A 14963-nucleotide genomic window follows, 5' to 3' on the forward strand; every position below is an offset into this window, starting at 1 on the left:
ACAGAATCTGAAGCAGGCTCCAGGCTCTGAGCTGTCAGCACAGAGCCTGATACGGGCCTCGAACTCACGAACCATGAAATCATGACCTGAGCTGAAGTCAGACGCTTAACCAACTGAGCTACCCAGGTGCCCTTTGTCACAACTTTTTTTTTTTTTATATGAAATTTGTTGACAAATTGGTTTCCATACAACACCCAGTGCTCATCCCAAAAGGTGCCCTCCTCAATACCCATCACCCACCCTCCCCTCCCTCCCACCCCCCATCAACCCTCAGTTTGTTCTCAGTTTTTAACAGTCTCTTATGCTTTGGCTCTCTCCCACTCTAACCTCTTTTTTTTTTTTTTCCTTCCCCTCCCCCATGGGTTCCTGTTAAGTTTCTCAGGATCCACATAAGAGTGAAACCATATGGTATCTGTCTTTCTCTGTATGGCTTATTTCACTTAGCATTACACTCTCCAGTTCCATCCACATTGCTACAAAAGGCCATATTTCATTTTTTCTCATTGCCACGTAGTATTCCATTGTGTATATATACCACAATTTCTTTATCCATTCATCAGTTGATGGACATCTAGGCTCTTTCCATAATTTGGCTATTGTTGAGAGTGCTGCTATGAACATTGGGGTACAAGTGCCCCTATGCATCAGTACTCCTGTATCCCTTGGATAAATTCCTAGCAGTGCTATTGCTGGGTCATAGGGTAGGTCTATTTTTAATTTTCTGAGGAACCTCCACACTGCTTTCCAGAGTGGCTGCACCAATTTGCATTCCCACCAACAGTGCAAGAGGGTTCCCGTTTCTCCACATCCTCTCCAGCATCTATAGTCTCCTGATTTGTTCATTTTGGCCACTCTGACTGGTGTGAGGTGATACCTGAGTGTGGTTTTGATTTGTATTTCCCTGATAAGGAGCGACGCTGAACATCTTTTCATGTGCCTGTTGGCCATCTGGATGTCTTCTTTAGAGAAGTGTCTATTCATGTTTTCTGCCCATTTCTTCACTGGGTTATTTGTTTTTCGGGTGTGGAGTTTGGTGAGCTCTTTATAGATTTTAGATACCAGCCCTTTGTCCGATATGTCATTTGCAAATATCTTTTCCCATTCCGTTGGTTGCCTTTTAGTTTTGTTGGTTGTTTCCTTTGCTGTGCAGAAGCTTTTTATCTTCATAAGGTCCCAGTAATTCACTTTTGCTTTTAATTCCCTTGCCTTTGGGGATGTGTCGAGTAAGAGATTGCTACGGCTGAGGTCAGAGAGGTCTTTTCCTGCTTTCTCCTCTAAGGTTCTGATGGTTTCCTGTCTCACATTTAGGTCCTTTATCCATTTTGAGTTTATTTTTGTAAATGGTGTGAGAAATGTCACAACTTCTTAAGAGGCATACCCTGCATATGCTTAAAAATTTTTGAGGTGAAATTCACATAACATAAAATTAACCATTTTAAAGTAAGCAATACCAGTGTTATTTAGTGTCTTCACAATGTTGTGCAACCATCACCTCTAACTCTAAAACATTTCATTACTCTAAATTCAGAGACACCCTGTATCCATGAAACAATCATTCCCTACACCTTCCCTACTCCCAGCCTTGGCAACCACCAGGCTATTTTCTCTTTCTATGGATTTACCAATTCTGGATATTTCATATATATAGCATCATTCAATAAATGACCTTAGTATCTGATTTCTTTCTTCGCATGTTTTTGAGGTTTTTACCCATATTGTAGCATGTATCAGTACTTCATTCCTTTTTATGGGTGAACAATATTCCACTGTATGTATATATTACAACTTGTTTATCCATTCATCCGTTGATGGACGTTTGGGTTCTTTCCACCTTTTGGTTACTGTGCTGCTATCAACCTTTGTATATAAGGATTTGCTTTAGCACCTGTTTTAGTTCTTTTATATATATTCCTAGAAGTGGTATTAGTGGGTCATATGTATTTCTACATTTAACTTTTTGAGGAACCATCAAACTGTTCTCCACAATGGCTATACCACTTTACATTCCCAGCAGCAATGTACTTTCTTCATAATTCAACTTTCTTCATATTCTCAATACTATTTCTTATTTTCTGTGATTTTTATTTTTTAAAATATCCACTCTCATGGGCATAAAAGTGGCATTTCACTGTGGTTTTTTTTTTTTATTTTTTATTTTTCAACGTTTTTTATTTATTTTTGGGACAGAGAGAGACAGAGCATGAACGGGGGAGGGGCAGAGAGAGAGGGAGACACAGAATCGGAAACAGGCTCCAGGCTCTGAGCCATCAGCCCAGAGCCCGACGCGGGGCTCGAACTCACGGACCGCGGGATCGTGACCTGGCTGAAGTCGGACGCTTAACCGACTGCGCCACCCAGGCGCCCCTTCACTGTGGTTTTGATGTACATTTCCCTAATGAGTAGTAATGTTAAACATCATTTTGTATGCTTATTTCACTTGTATATATTCTTTGGAGAAAAGTCTGTTTAAGTCCTTTGCGCGTTTTTTAAAATGGGCTGTCTTTTTGTTGCTAAGCTAATAAGAGTTCTTTCTGTATTCTGGATACTAAACCCTTAATAGACACATAATTTATAATTATTTTCTCCCATTATGTAGTTTGTCTTTTATGTTTTGATAATTTCCTTAAATGTACAAAAAGATTAAATTTTGGTGAAGTCAAATTCATCTTTTTTCTTTTGTGGCTCATGCTTTTGGTGTCATACCTAGAAATCTATTGCTAAATCTAAGATCATGTAAGTTTACCTCTATGATTTTCTTCTAAGAGTTTTCTAGCTTCAGTTCTTATATTTAGGTCACTGGTCCATTTTGAGTTAATTTTTATGTAGGATATGAGAAAGGGATCCAACTGTATTCTTTTGCATGTGAATATCCAGTTATCCTAGCATCATTCATTAGACTGTTCTTTCCATACTGGTCTTCACACTCTTGTCAAAAATCAACTGGCCATAGCTGGTTGGGATTGATTTCTGGACTCTCAAATCTATTCCATTGGTTTATATCAGTACCACAGTGCTGTGATTACTGTAGCTTCATAGTAAGTTTTGAATTGGAAGTGTTAAGTTTTCCAACTCTGTTCTTTGTCAAAACTGTTTTGGTTTTGGGGGCCCCTTACAATTCCATAAGAATTTGTGGACTGGCTTTTCCATTTATGCAAAAAAAATGATTGAAATTTTTATAGAAATTACACTGACTCTATAGATTGCTTTAGGTAATCAATCCATTATTTTGGTTATTGTATTTTCATTTTCATCCAGTTCAAATATTTTCTAATTTTGTGTTTTCTTTACCCATGGGCCATGTAGAAATATAGTATTTAATTCCAAATATTTGTGGGTTTCCCAAATTTCCTTCTTTTGGTGATATCTAATTTAATTCCATCATGATCAGAGAACACATCTTGTCAGGTTTCACTCCTTTTCAATTTATAGAGACTTGTTTTATGACCTAGCATAAAGTTTCCACTAAAGTTTAGTGGAACATAGTCATGCTCATTCACTGATGTTTTGTCCATGGCTGCTTTTGAGTTAAAACAGCAGAGTTGAGGCTGTGACAGAGACAATTCAGGTAATAAGTCTAAAATACTATATGACCCTTTAAGAAAACTTTAACCAACACCTGGTAGCATATGGTCTATTTTGGAGGTTATTCCATGTGTGCTGAAGAATAATTGGTATTCTGCTGTCATTAGGTAGAGTATTCTATAAATGCCTGTTAAGTCAAGTTGGTTGATAGTGTTGGTTCAACTTTCATAGATCTTTGGTGATTTTTGGTGTAACTGTTCTACCCATTATTGAGAGTGAGGTCTTAAAATTTTCAATTCTTGTTGTTGAATTACCTATTTTCCCCTTTAATTTTATCAGTTTTGCTTTGTGTATTTTGGGGCTCAGCTGTTAGGTGGGTATTTGTTTTTAACTGTTATATCTTCCTGATAAATTGATCATTTTATTATGAAATGTCTTTGTCTCATAATTTTTTTAAAAGTCTATCTTGTCTGTTGTTGGCATAGCCACTTTAGCTCTCTTATGCATATTCTTTGCAAGATTTCTCTTTTCCCATCATTTTCTGTCTTTGAATTTGGTGTGTCTCTTGTGACAGAATACTGTTGGACCTTTTTTTAATCCAGTCAGCCAATGTCTGCCTTTTAGTTGAAGTAATCTAGTCACATTCAATGTTATTATTGCTATACTTGGGTTTATGTGTCATTTTGCTATTTGTTTTCCATATATCTCATGTCTTTTTTCTGACCTTTTTTGTATTAAGTGGATATTTTCTAATGTACCATTTTAATTCCTTTTTTGAATTTTAAAATATTTTTCCCTAATTGATAATTTATTGACATAACTGTAGATTCATATGTAGTTGTAAGAAATAATAGATCCTTTGTATATTTTGCCAAGTGTCCCACAGTGCTAACATTTTACAGTATAAATCATAACTATACAGAGCGCCTGGGTGGCTCAGTCAGTTAGGTGCTTGACTTCAGCTCAGATCATGATCTCGCAGTTCGTGAGTGTAAGCCCCCATTGTGCTCTGTGCTGACAACTCAGAGCCTGGAGCCTGCTTCGGATTCTGTGTCTCCCTCTGTCTGCCACTCCCCTGCTTGCGCTCTCTCTCTCTTGCTCAAAAATAAACATTAAAAAATCATAACTGTATATTAGTTATATTTATAACGATAACATCACAAACGGGATAGCCATTGATATAACCAAGCTTACTCAGATTTCCTCAGTTTTCCTTATGCTTGTTCCTGCATGCATGCATATGTGTGTATCTACCACCACAGAGAAGAATACTGAACAGTTCGAACACCAGAAGGATTCTTTCATGACAACACACTACTGCCCTTCACTCTCAGGACCTAACCTCTGGCAATGACCAGTATGTCCTCCATGTCTAAGATGCTGATATTTCAAAATTGATACATAAATGGAATAATTATGGAACTTTTTAGAGTTAGCTTTTAGCTTTTTCCACTCAGCCTAATTCTCTGGAGATTCAGGTAGGTTATTGCATGTATAGTTTGTTCCTTTTTATTCCACAGTTATGTATGTACCACAGTTTGTTTAGTCATTCATCTGCTGAAGGACATCTGGGTTGTTTCCAGTTTTAGCTATTACAAAAAAATCTGCTATGAACATTTGGGTACAACACACTTCTAAAATCCATGGGTCAAAAGAGGTCTCAAAGGATACTTACAAAAAAATACAGTAAAGTTGACTGAAAATGGAAATACAATACATCAACATTTGTGGGACACAGATCAAGCAGTACCTAGAGGGAAATTCATACCACTAAAATGTATAACATTAGAATAGGAGAATTTCAAATCAATCTAAACTCCACATCAAGACTCTAGAAAACGAGCAAAATAAACCCAACTTAAACAGAAAGAAGGAAATAAAGAGCAGAAATCAATGAATTAAAAAAAGGAAAATGATCTAGAAAACCAATGAAACAAAAAGCCAAGACTGTTCTTTGAAAAGATCAATAAAACTGACAAACCTGTAGCAAGGATTTAAAAAAAAAAAAAAAAAAAGGCACAAATTACCAATATCAAAAATTAAACAGGAGGTATCACTACAGATCCTGAAGCCATCAAAAGGATTAGGGCATACACACATAAATTTAACAACCTAAATAAAAAAGACCAATTCCTCAAAAAACACAAACTACCATAACTCTAATATAAAGTAATTTGAATAGCTTTGTAACTTTAACAGTTGAGTGTGTCATTTAAAAATACACAAAAAAGAAAGCTCCAGGCCCATATGATTTTACCCGAGAATTCTACCAAATGTTTAAAGAAGAATTAAAACCAATTATTGAAGATCTCTTGTGGAAAACAGGAGGAAATACTTTGTAATTAATTTCTTGAAGCTAGTATTACCCTGGTTGCCAAAGCAGATAAGGACAGTATCTCTTGAACATAAACATAAAAATTCTCAACAGAACTTAGCAACTAGAATTCAGCAATATATAAAAAGAATTTTATATCAGGACCAAGTGGAGCTTATTCCAAGGATGTAAAGCTGGCTTAATATTTTTTTAAAAAATCAATGCAATCACTATATTAAACAGCTAAAGGATACAAAAAATCATATAACCATAATAATTAATGCAAAAAAAAGCATCTGACAAAATTCAACATCAATTCAATATAAAAACCCCCAGAAATACAGGATTAGAAGGGAACTTCCTTGACTTGATAAAAAGCATCTACAAAAAATAACAACAAAAAAAAATCAAACACAAAAATACATGTGTTAAAATGTAGTGAGCCACAAATGGGATGTATAGCTTTCATGACTAGGAGGGAAGACTATGTGAAGCAAAGAAAACTGGATCATTTTAGTAAAATCTGAGAAGGAACAAAAGTTGTATGTGTGGGGGAGTAGTCATAAGAAAGCAAGTGAAGGAAATATGAAATAAAATGGTAGGAACAAGATCTAAAGTTAATTATGAGGAAAATAAATGGTTTAAATCCCCTTAATAAAAAAGAGACTCTAAGACTACATAAAAACAATAATCAGTTATATGCTGTTTGTAAGAAAATACTTAAGACAATCCTAAGAATTTTCTAAATGAGGATGGTGATAGGAAAAATGAGCAAAAATATTTCAGGTAAATATTGTATAAGTGCCAATTTCAAACAAGTAGAAATGAAGGCAGAAACAGCTTACATGGAACAATGATGCTTTATGATTAAAAAATTAGAGGTATATATAACCAAATAAGACATATAGACATAAACCTTTACTTAACACAGCATCCAAATACAGAAGCAAAGGTTATTAGAAACACACTAAGATGGGGCGCCTGGGTGGCGCAGTCGGTTAAGCGTGCGACTTCAGCCAGGTCACGATCTCGCGGTCCGTGAGTTCGAGCCCCGCGTCAGGCTCTGGGCTGATGGCTCGGAGCCTGGAGCCTGTTTCCGATTCTGTGTCTCCCTCTCTCTCTGCCCCTCCCCCGTTCGTGCTCTGTCTCTCTCTGTCCCAAAAATAAATAAAAATGTTGAAAGAAACACACTAAGAATTTGGTAAAAATATAACCATGGTGCAGCCTAAAGAGAGAGAGAGAGAGAGAGAGAGAGAGAGAGAGAGAGAGAGAATATAAACAATACCATTAACAAATAATAAATATACATTTAGAACTTTGTATCTTACAGAGAAAACACATTCTTTTCAAATGACTCTGGAACATCTACATTTAGATAAACTGTTTATTATAAGGAACATTTAAAAGACCACATTCTGTGCCCACAATGCAATAAAATTAACTCAACAGTAAAAAGATAAACAAAAGAAAACTAACTACTTGGGAATTCAAAAAATAATCTTTGAAATGACTTGGGTCCAAGAGGTAATCAAAATAAATTATAGACCATTTAGAAATTAATCACATTGGAGGAAAAAGCCTTGTACTAAGAGAAAAATTCATAATCTTCAATCTTCTATTACCAATCTTTATGAAAATAAATGAGCAAAAGAATTCACTTTAGAAGCTAGAAAAAGAGTAAATAAAACAGAATAAACTAGAAGAATGTATTAATAAAGGTCAAACAGAAATAGATGGGTTAAAACAAACAAAAAATTCCACAGGGGAACTGAAATCAACCAACTAACCAATAAAATATTAAGAATGTGAAAAAGATAAAAACTAGTGTTATGCTGACATTTAAAAAAAATCTTATAAGAGAATTCATTTATAAATGTATGATTTTATAGGAATATATAGAATTTTATAGGAATAGGAACCAAACTGGCTCAAGAAGAAATCTTGAAAATATACAACTGTGTCTTCAAAAAAAGGTCCAGACACTGATGGCAATGGAGGTGGAACTCCATCTAAACTTGTACAGATAATTTCACTACCAAAAAAACTGACCCAGGTACAGAAACAAAGAAAAAACAAAAAAGGTAGAGAGCATCCCAACATCTTTAAGCAGGCAAGCATAATCACGAAACCAAAACTAAAACTATACAGTGGAGTTCACAAACTTGAGGCTTATGTGCTAAATCTGGGCTTGTGAATATGTTTTGTTTAGCATATACAAAGTTTTAAAAATTGAGATTAACAGTTTAAATTTGGGAGATATACAATTTGTGGGGCACCTGGGTGGCTCTGTAGATTAAACATCTGATTCTTGATTTTGGTTCAGGTCACGATCTCACAATTTGTGAATTGGCGTCCCAAATTGGGACTCTGTGCTGACAGTGTGAAGCCTCCTTGGGATTCTCTCTCTCCCTCTCTCTGCTCCATATATATATATATATATATAATTTGCAATGTCCAGCTTTACATGGAAAAAGATCAGAAGACCTAATAATAATTCTGGGCTTCATTCTTGCAGGGCAACAATTGCTCAGTGGCCTTGGGGCCTCCAAGCTGCTATGTTGCTGTGCAACTGGGAGGTGAGGAGGGGACATTCTTACGTACTAGGGTAAAGTGCACCCCTGGGCTAAGTCACTATGCTCTCATTTGTCACAATTTCCACTATCCCCTAATACTCCCTAACTCTGAACCAAATGTCAGTAGGTCACTTGTACTTATCCTGTTACTTTTCTTAAAGTAGATAAATATTTCTACCTCTATCAAAAGAAAGAAAGAAAGAAAGAAAGAAAGAAAGAAAGAAAGAAAGAAAGAAAGAAAGAAAGAAAGGAAGGAAGGAAGGAAGGAAGGAAGGAAGGAAGAAATCAAGGACTGTATGATTTTGTTTTCTACCCAAGTGTACTTGAGTGATTCAATTTTCTGCCTGGCCCTATTGCCACCAAGTTTGTTGCCTTTCCCTTATGATTTCTATCTTTGATTTTCCCACATCAGATAATAGAAATTCTCACCTATATTCTTTCTTAATACCTACATGGTATTTAACCCATCTAGAAACTATTGCGTGGAAAAAAGGCCTAAAATTGTTTTTCCAAATGGTTAGTCATCTATTGCAAAAGCATTTGTAAAGCTCTTTCTCCACTGTCTTAAAATTCTACCTTTTTCAGAGTCACTTTTTACATATGTCTGGGTCTGTTCCTGGATTCTGCAGTCCCTTCACTTTTTTCTATCTATGATAATGTCCTGCACCAGCATGCAATGTTTTGTTTTAATATAGCTTTATCATACCAATAATTAATACATGATAGGGCAATATTTCCATTATTACTCTTCTTTTTTAATATTTTCAGTAAGTCTTTATGTATTATTATTATTATTATTATTATTTGAGAGAGCACGTGCATGCATATGAGAGAGGGGCTGAGGAAGACAGAGAATCCTAAGCAGGTTCCATACTCAGAGTACGGAGCCCAACATGGGGCCCTATCCCATGACCCTAGGATCACGACCCGAGCTGATACCAAGAGTTAGATGCTCAACGACTGGGCCACCCACGTACTCCTCAAGGCTTTCTTATACCATTTTTTTTTTTCAGATAAACAAAAGATATCCTGTTGGGAAGTTGACTGAAAGTATATTAAATTTATAGCTTACTTCAGGGAACTTATTTTTCATTTATTCTAGTTTCATTTTATGCCTTTCAGTAGACTTTATAGCTATATTCATACAGGTTTATACTTTCCTTTAGTTTATTCCTAGTTATTACATGTACTTTTGCTGTTATTATGAATGGGATCTTTTCTTCCATTATGTTTTCTAAGCTGGTTATTCCTGGCATAGAGAAAAGCTACTGCTTTTTGTAGATTTACTTTGGAGCCTAACATGGAAAAATTTTTTAGGGTAGGTGTGACTAAATGCCTACATAAAAATAAATCTTAATAAAGCACTCACAGCTCTGAGCAGTGAGACCCTAAGAACAACTAGCTACAAAACATACACCAAGGCAAATGAACATAGTGACTTTCAATCAGGCTTTTTACTTATATATCACCTAAAATAATTGTTATAAATATATTCTCACCAAATATAACTTTACTCTGAACTAGGTGATCTCTGGCTCATTGTTCTGACAATAAAATAGAAAATTTACAAGTTGTCTTTCAAGACCCTGCCCAAATGGGACAGTGCCCAAACAGTATGTGCTTTAGAAGATGCAATCTTTTTGTCTTCTAAGCATAACCAAAGATGGTCTCAGGAATGAATTACAAATATAAGAAAACCAAGATACATCCTTGTTTGTTTAGCTAGAGCATAGGAAAACAACTGCAGAAGAGATTATTCTCTCAGACCTGTGACTGAGGTTCAGCTGATGAGCCACAGTGTAGCCTTACTAGGCTGGCCAGGACCTGGCTCTACTGCAATAACTTGAGCCTAAAAGAATTAGATGGCAGGTTCTATGTCTCTATTAATAGTCAGGAGCAGATGTGGAGCCTCTGCAGCTCAGTCCAAGCTGACTGTTCTCTACTTTGTCAGAGGCCAATAAAACCACAACACATCTATTATGAGTTGGATTTGGTATATTTCACTACTAAAGAATACAGGAATTTGATTGAATGTGTGCATCTCTGGAAGGATGCCTAAGAAATTGATAACATGAGCTACTTTTGGTGAGGGGATGAGGTATCTAGGAGGACAGAGTCTTCATTATAGAATTTTCTGCATCTTTTAAATTTTTTGTATTTAAAGTAAAAGAAAAAATCCAGTGATGTATCTGACTAGTATTTGTCTATGTCTATAAAAGCTGGTAGAGCCAACGGTATTAAAAGATTTAATGTTTACTTTTGAGAGAGAGAGGAGCACAGAGTGCAAGTGGGGGAGGGGCAGAGAGAGAGGGGGAGACAGAATCTGAAGCAGGCTCCCTCTGAGCTGTCAGCACAGAGCTCGGCGCAGAGCTCGAACTCACAAATGGTGAGATCATGACCTCAGCCGAAGTCGGACGCTTAACCGAATGAGCCACCCAGGCTTCCCTGGTATTAAAGGATTTAAAGGGAGCAGGTATTAGAAGTCCATTTGTATAGAAGCATAAAGTATATGTACAGAATTAAGCATACATTTCCTGCCATATCTACAGTGCACCAGTGAATGTCAAGCATTTAGGTCCCCCAGCAAGCATCCCTATACCACGTTAGACTACTTCCAAGTTTAGCAGAGAAACACTGCTTAAAATCACTTACACTCCTTGATTCTAAATCTATTCTAATGTACCAAAGTTATACAGTAATTTTAATTCCGTTTCCCCCATGTGACTTACATAAGAGAAAGTACAAAAGTTTTACTCATGCCTAATCAACACTTGAGTTCACCTGAAAATTCGGTTTTTTTTAACAAAAAACTTTTTAAGTTTATTCATTTATTGAGAGAGACAGAAAGAACAAGAGAGGGAGGGTCAGAGAGAGTGGGGTAGAGAGAGAATCCCAAGCACTCGACGCTGTCAGCACAGAGCTGGATATGGGGCTCAAACTGTGAGATCATGACCTGAGCTGAAACCAAGAGTTGGATGCTTAACCAACTGAGCCACCCAGGTGCCCCTGGTTCACCTGAAAATTCTATTTCTCGTGATAAGTCTGTAAATTGACAGTCTTCTGAGCTTTGGTCAACAAGATTTTCCTAGGCCCTGGTTATCCTTGAGTATAGGTTAAGGTTGCATTTCCATATGTGCAGAGGCCCAAACCCCAGAATGCAGAACCTCAGGTAGAGGTCATGCCCTGAGGTGCTTTGTGCCTGAGTACCTAAGCTGCTCCTCTTAGATGGTACCACCAACTCACTTCCTTCAAAGTGCTCCAGTCTATCACTTTCAGAAATTTCCTCTGCATTCCCAGTCTTTTATAATCTCCTCTGGTACTGGGCTATTGGAGATTCTAAGATATCAGGACTCAAAAATCTTTCATCTTCAAAAGGCAGACAACTAGACAAGATAATTGGTTGGTATTCTGTAAATATTTCTCTAAATGCATCTTGTGTTATCTGAGTTACAAGTCTAAGGTCATTTTTATCTTTCATCCTCCAGAGGATAGTTATTTCCAGTGTTAAACTGGTAAGTAGGTATGTGAGTATACTGTCTTTAAGTGTCAAATCTGGAAAATAAGTACATGCCAAACTCTCAACCTGCAGGCAAAGGTTTGTTTTTCTCTATAATAACTTCAGTTTTTCCTTTACTGCAACTTCTTCCTATTTGTAACACTCCCACCCCCCCACCCCCCATTATTTGGAGGAGACTTGCAGGAGCAAAAAACTAGGTATACAGGATTTGTTATAACCTATTTGTCTATTCCATGAATTTTAACCCGAATCTTTCCATTTGGCCTTAATTTTATTGACCACTCCACTATTCTTTAAAAAAATTTTTTTAATATTTATTTTTGAGAGAGAGAGAGAGAGAGAGAGAGAAAGAGAGACAGAGTGCAAGCGGGGGAGGGCAGAGAGGGGGGACACAGAATCCGAAGTAGGCTTCAGGCTCTGAGCCGTCAGCACAGAGCCTGATGCAGGGCTCGAACTCAGCAACTGTGAGATCAAGACCTGAGCTGAATCAGATGCTCAACCCGCTCAATCCACTGAGCCACTAGGTGCCCTGACCACTCCACTATCCTGATAACATTTTTTTCCCCTTAAGGGATGTACGTTTTTTTAAAAAATATTTTTACCACGGTGCTTCAAGGTGTTGTTTTTTTTTTAATTCTAACTAGTTCTTTTTAATAGTCTTTGTGTCTTTTACTCTTTTCAGTCCTATTATTGACAATTCCATTCCTTCTACATTTCAGTTTTGTTTTTTTTTTCCTGCTTCTTCTATTACCATTGTTTTCTCTGGTTTTGTACACAGCTTTTCTCTTTGTTGGTATTGCCCAAGTTCTAAAATCAAGGCTGTGGTGCTACCTTTGCTCACCACAACTGAACTCTGTCTTCTTATACATTTTATATTTCAGATGTTTGTTATTTTGGTGGGTCTCTTTTTACTCTGTCATATTCCCAGTAATTATTCTGTGTTGGCTCCATAAAGACTTTCTCTCCATTTTTGTGTAAAGTCTCTATTTTCAGTTTAAATCATTCCATCAGATTTTTATGAGACTTCACTTTGATGATGGTGAGGTATTCAAATTTGATGTCTTGTATTCCTTTCTGACCTCTGTCCTAAGCACAACCATACATACAATATAATTTCACAAATAATCCGCTTATCAGCACTTAATGACCAACTTCTATTTAATTCAGTCTTGTGATTCAGTCTTGTGATTAAGGACGGAACTCTTAAAAGAGTATGGATTGTAGGAAAAAGAGCAGAATAATGCTGAGATAGGAGTACAAAATGAGAAGTTGTAAAGAAGGAAAATACTCTCAGGTTGAACTTTACATCATAATTACAAAGGCAGTACAAAGAAGTGAGATGTAATGAGCAGTTCTCATTCTTAGCATGAAAACAAACCCTAAATGTAATATAATACCTGCTTACTTTTAGAAATAAGCTGATTCCCCCCACAAATGTTTTTTCTCACAACAAAAGAAATAAAAATGTAACAGGAGAGCAATGCCTGTGCCACTCAAAACCATACTCTAATTACCTGGGGATGTTTAATTTTCAACATCTCTCAAGTTTGATGAATGGGCCAGTGAGCCTCTTTCTTTAGAGCCAGATCTTATTCTACATTAATGGCTCATCATCTCCTGGGTTCTGGTACAGGTGGGCATAATAGACACCTGCAGAGCACAAAACAAATATAATTCTTAAAAATTGGTAAGTGCTTCTAGTTGCTGGAGTAAATGTATTATTGTTGGTGTAATGCTAATCTACTTATTTACTAGAATTATTAAAAAGATGGATCATGAAAAGAAAAATCTTCAGTATGAACTTAAAAAAATTTTTTTTGATTATGTTATGGATATGTTATTTGAGAAATGGTTATCTTTTCTATTCCTTCAAGAAAACCAACTTGATTATACAGAAGGAATTTAAATGATTATTTGCAGATGACAGTAAAATAAAAAATACTTACTAATAAATATACACAATACATATTAAGAAAATATGAAAGATACAAAAGAAGATGTAAATAACTGAAAATATATATCTGCTTCTTGGTTGTGGAAACTCAATATTATAAAGATTATCAATTTTCTTTAAATCTATAAATTTAATGCAGACAAAATGAAAAATACTGCCATAATTTGGCTTTTTTTTCTGGAGGCTGGAGGGTAGTTAGAGAAGCTAGTTCTAGTTCAACAGGAAAAATGAAAATGGGAAAATAGCAGACATATTCCAAAAAAGAAACACTTGTGTTACTACCACATGAACTGACAGATTACAGGACAGAATAGAGATGTGATAATTAATCATAGCTGCAGTTTGCCAAATATCTCCAGTTTTCCATCTTCTGGGCACATGTATGACTATACTGATGGTGTGAGACTCTCCAGGGCCCTCTTCCCTTTAGCCAGGACAAAGAGCAATGTTCAAGATGGTGGCAACCCTGTTGGCCTAAGTTACTGAGTGAAAGTCATGGTGCTGAGCCTCCAGCGACCCTTGATGGACATGTACCAAAAGGAAAGAAATTTCTTATTATAAACCACTAAGAGTTGGAGGTTGTTTGTTATGGCGGTTTAACCTAGCCTACCCTGGTGGATACGAGAAAGCTGGAGAGCAGTCTAAATTCATATAGGAATCTAATATATTATAAAGTTGATATTATCCAGTAGTTGATATTACCCATTAGTAAGCACTCACACATTAGTGACATTGCCAATTAGTAAAACTGTCAGACTCCATGAGAACAACTTGACAAAATTATGCATGGATTTACCCATTGACCCAGCAATTCCACATTTAGGAATTTAACTTTCAAATGTGCTTACATGTCTACTCAAAAACACATATATACCAGGCTCTTCTTTGCAGTCCTGCTTGTAATAGCAAAAGGTTGGAAGCAACCTAAATATGTAACTGGTTACAGTTTATCACCATAAACTAATTTTGCAGTTGTTAAAAAATGTTGTAAATAAGATACCTAGGAATAAACCTAACCAAAGAGGTGAAAGACCTGTACTCTGAAAACTATAAAACACTGATGAAAGAAAGTGAAGACAACAT

At 36.2% G+C, this 14963-nt stretch overlaps 1 protein-coding gene across 3 annotated transcripts in view; it reads right to left on the reverse strand.

The window, feature by feature from the left end:
• Positions 1-14963, reverse strand: part of RNF24 (ring finger protein 24) — an 80415-nt gene that overhangs the window by 40460 nt on the left and 24992 nt on the right. Inside the window, exon 2 of one of the 3 annotated variants that reach the window (XM_030310010.1) lies at positions 13441-13576. The exons of 1 other annotated variant lie outside the window; for it this stretch is intronic. The gene's annotated coding sequence lies outside the window, so the exon portion shown is untranslated. Of the gene's footprint in view, positions 1-13440; positions 13879-14963 lie in introns of those variants that run through there. One more of the 3 variants, XM_030310009.1, reaches the window with a different exon arrangement.

Source organism: Lynx canadensis, chromosome A3, assembly GCF_007474595.2.
Source record: "Lynx canadensis isolate LIC74 chromosome A3, mLynCan4.pri.v2, whole genome shotgun sequence".
Taxonomy (NCBI): Eukaryota; Metazoa; Chordata; class Mammalia; order Carnivora; family Felidae; genus Lynx; species Lynx canadensis.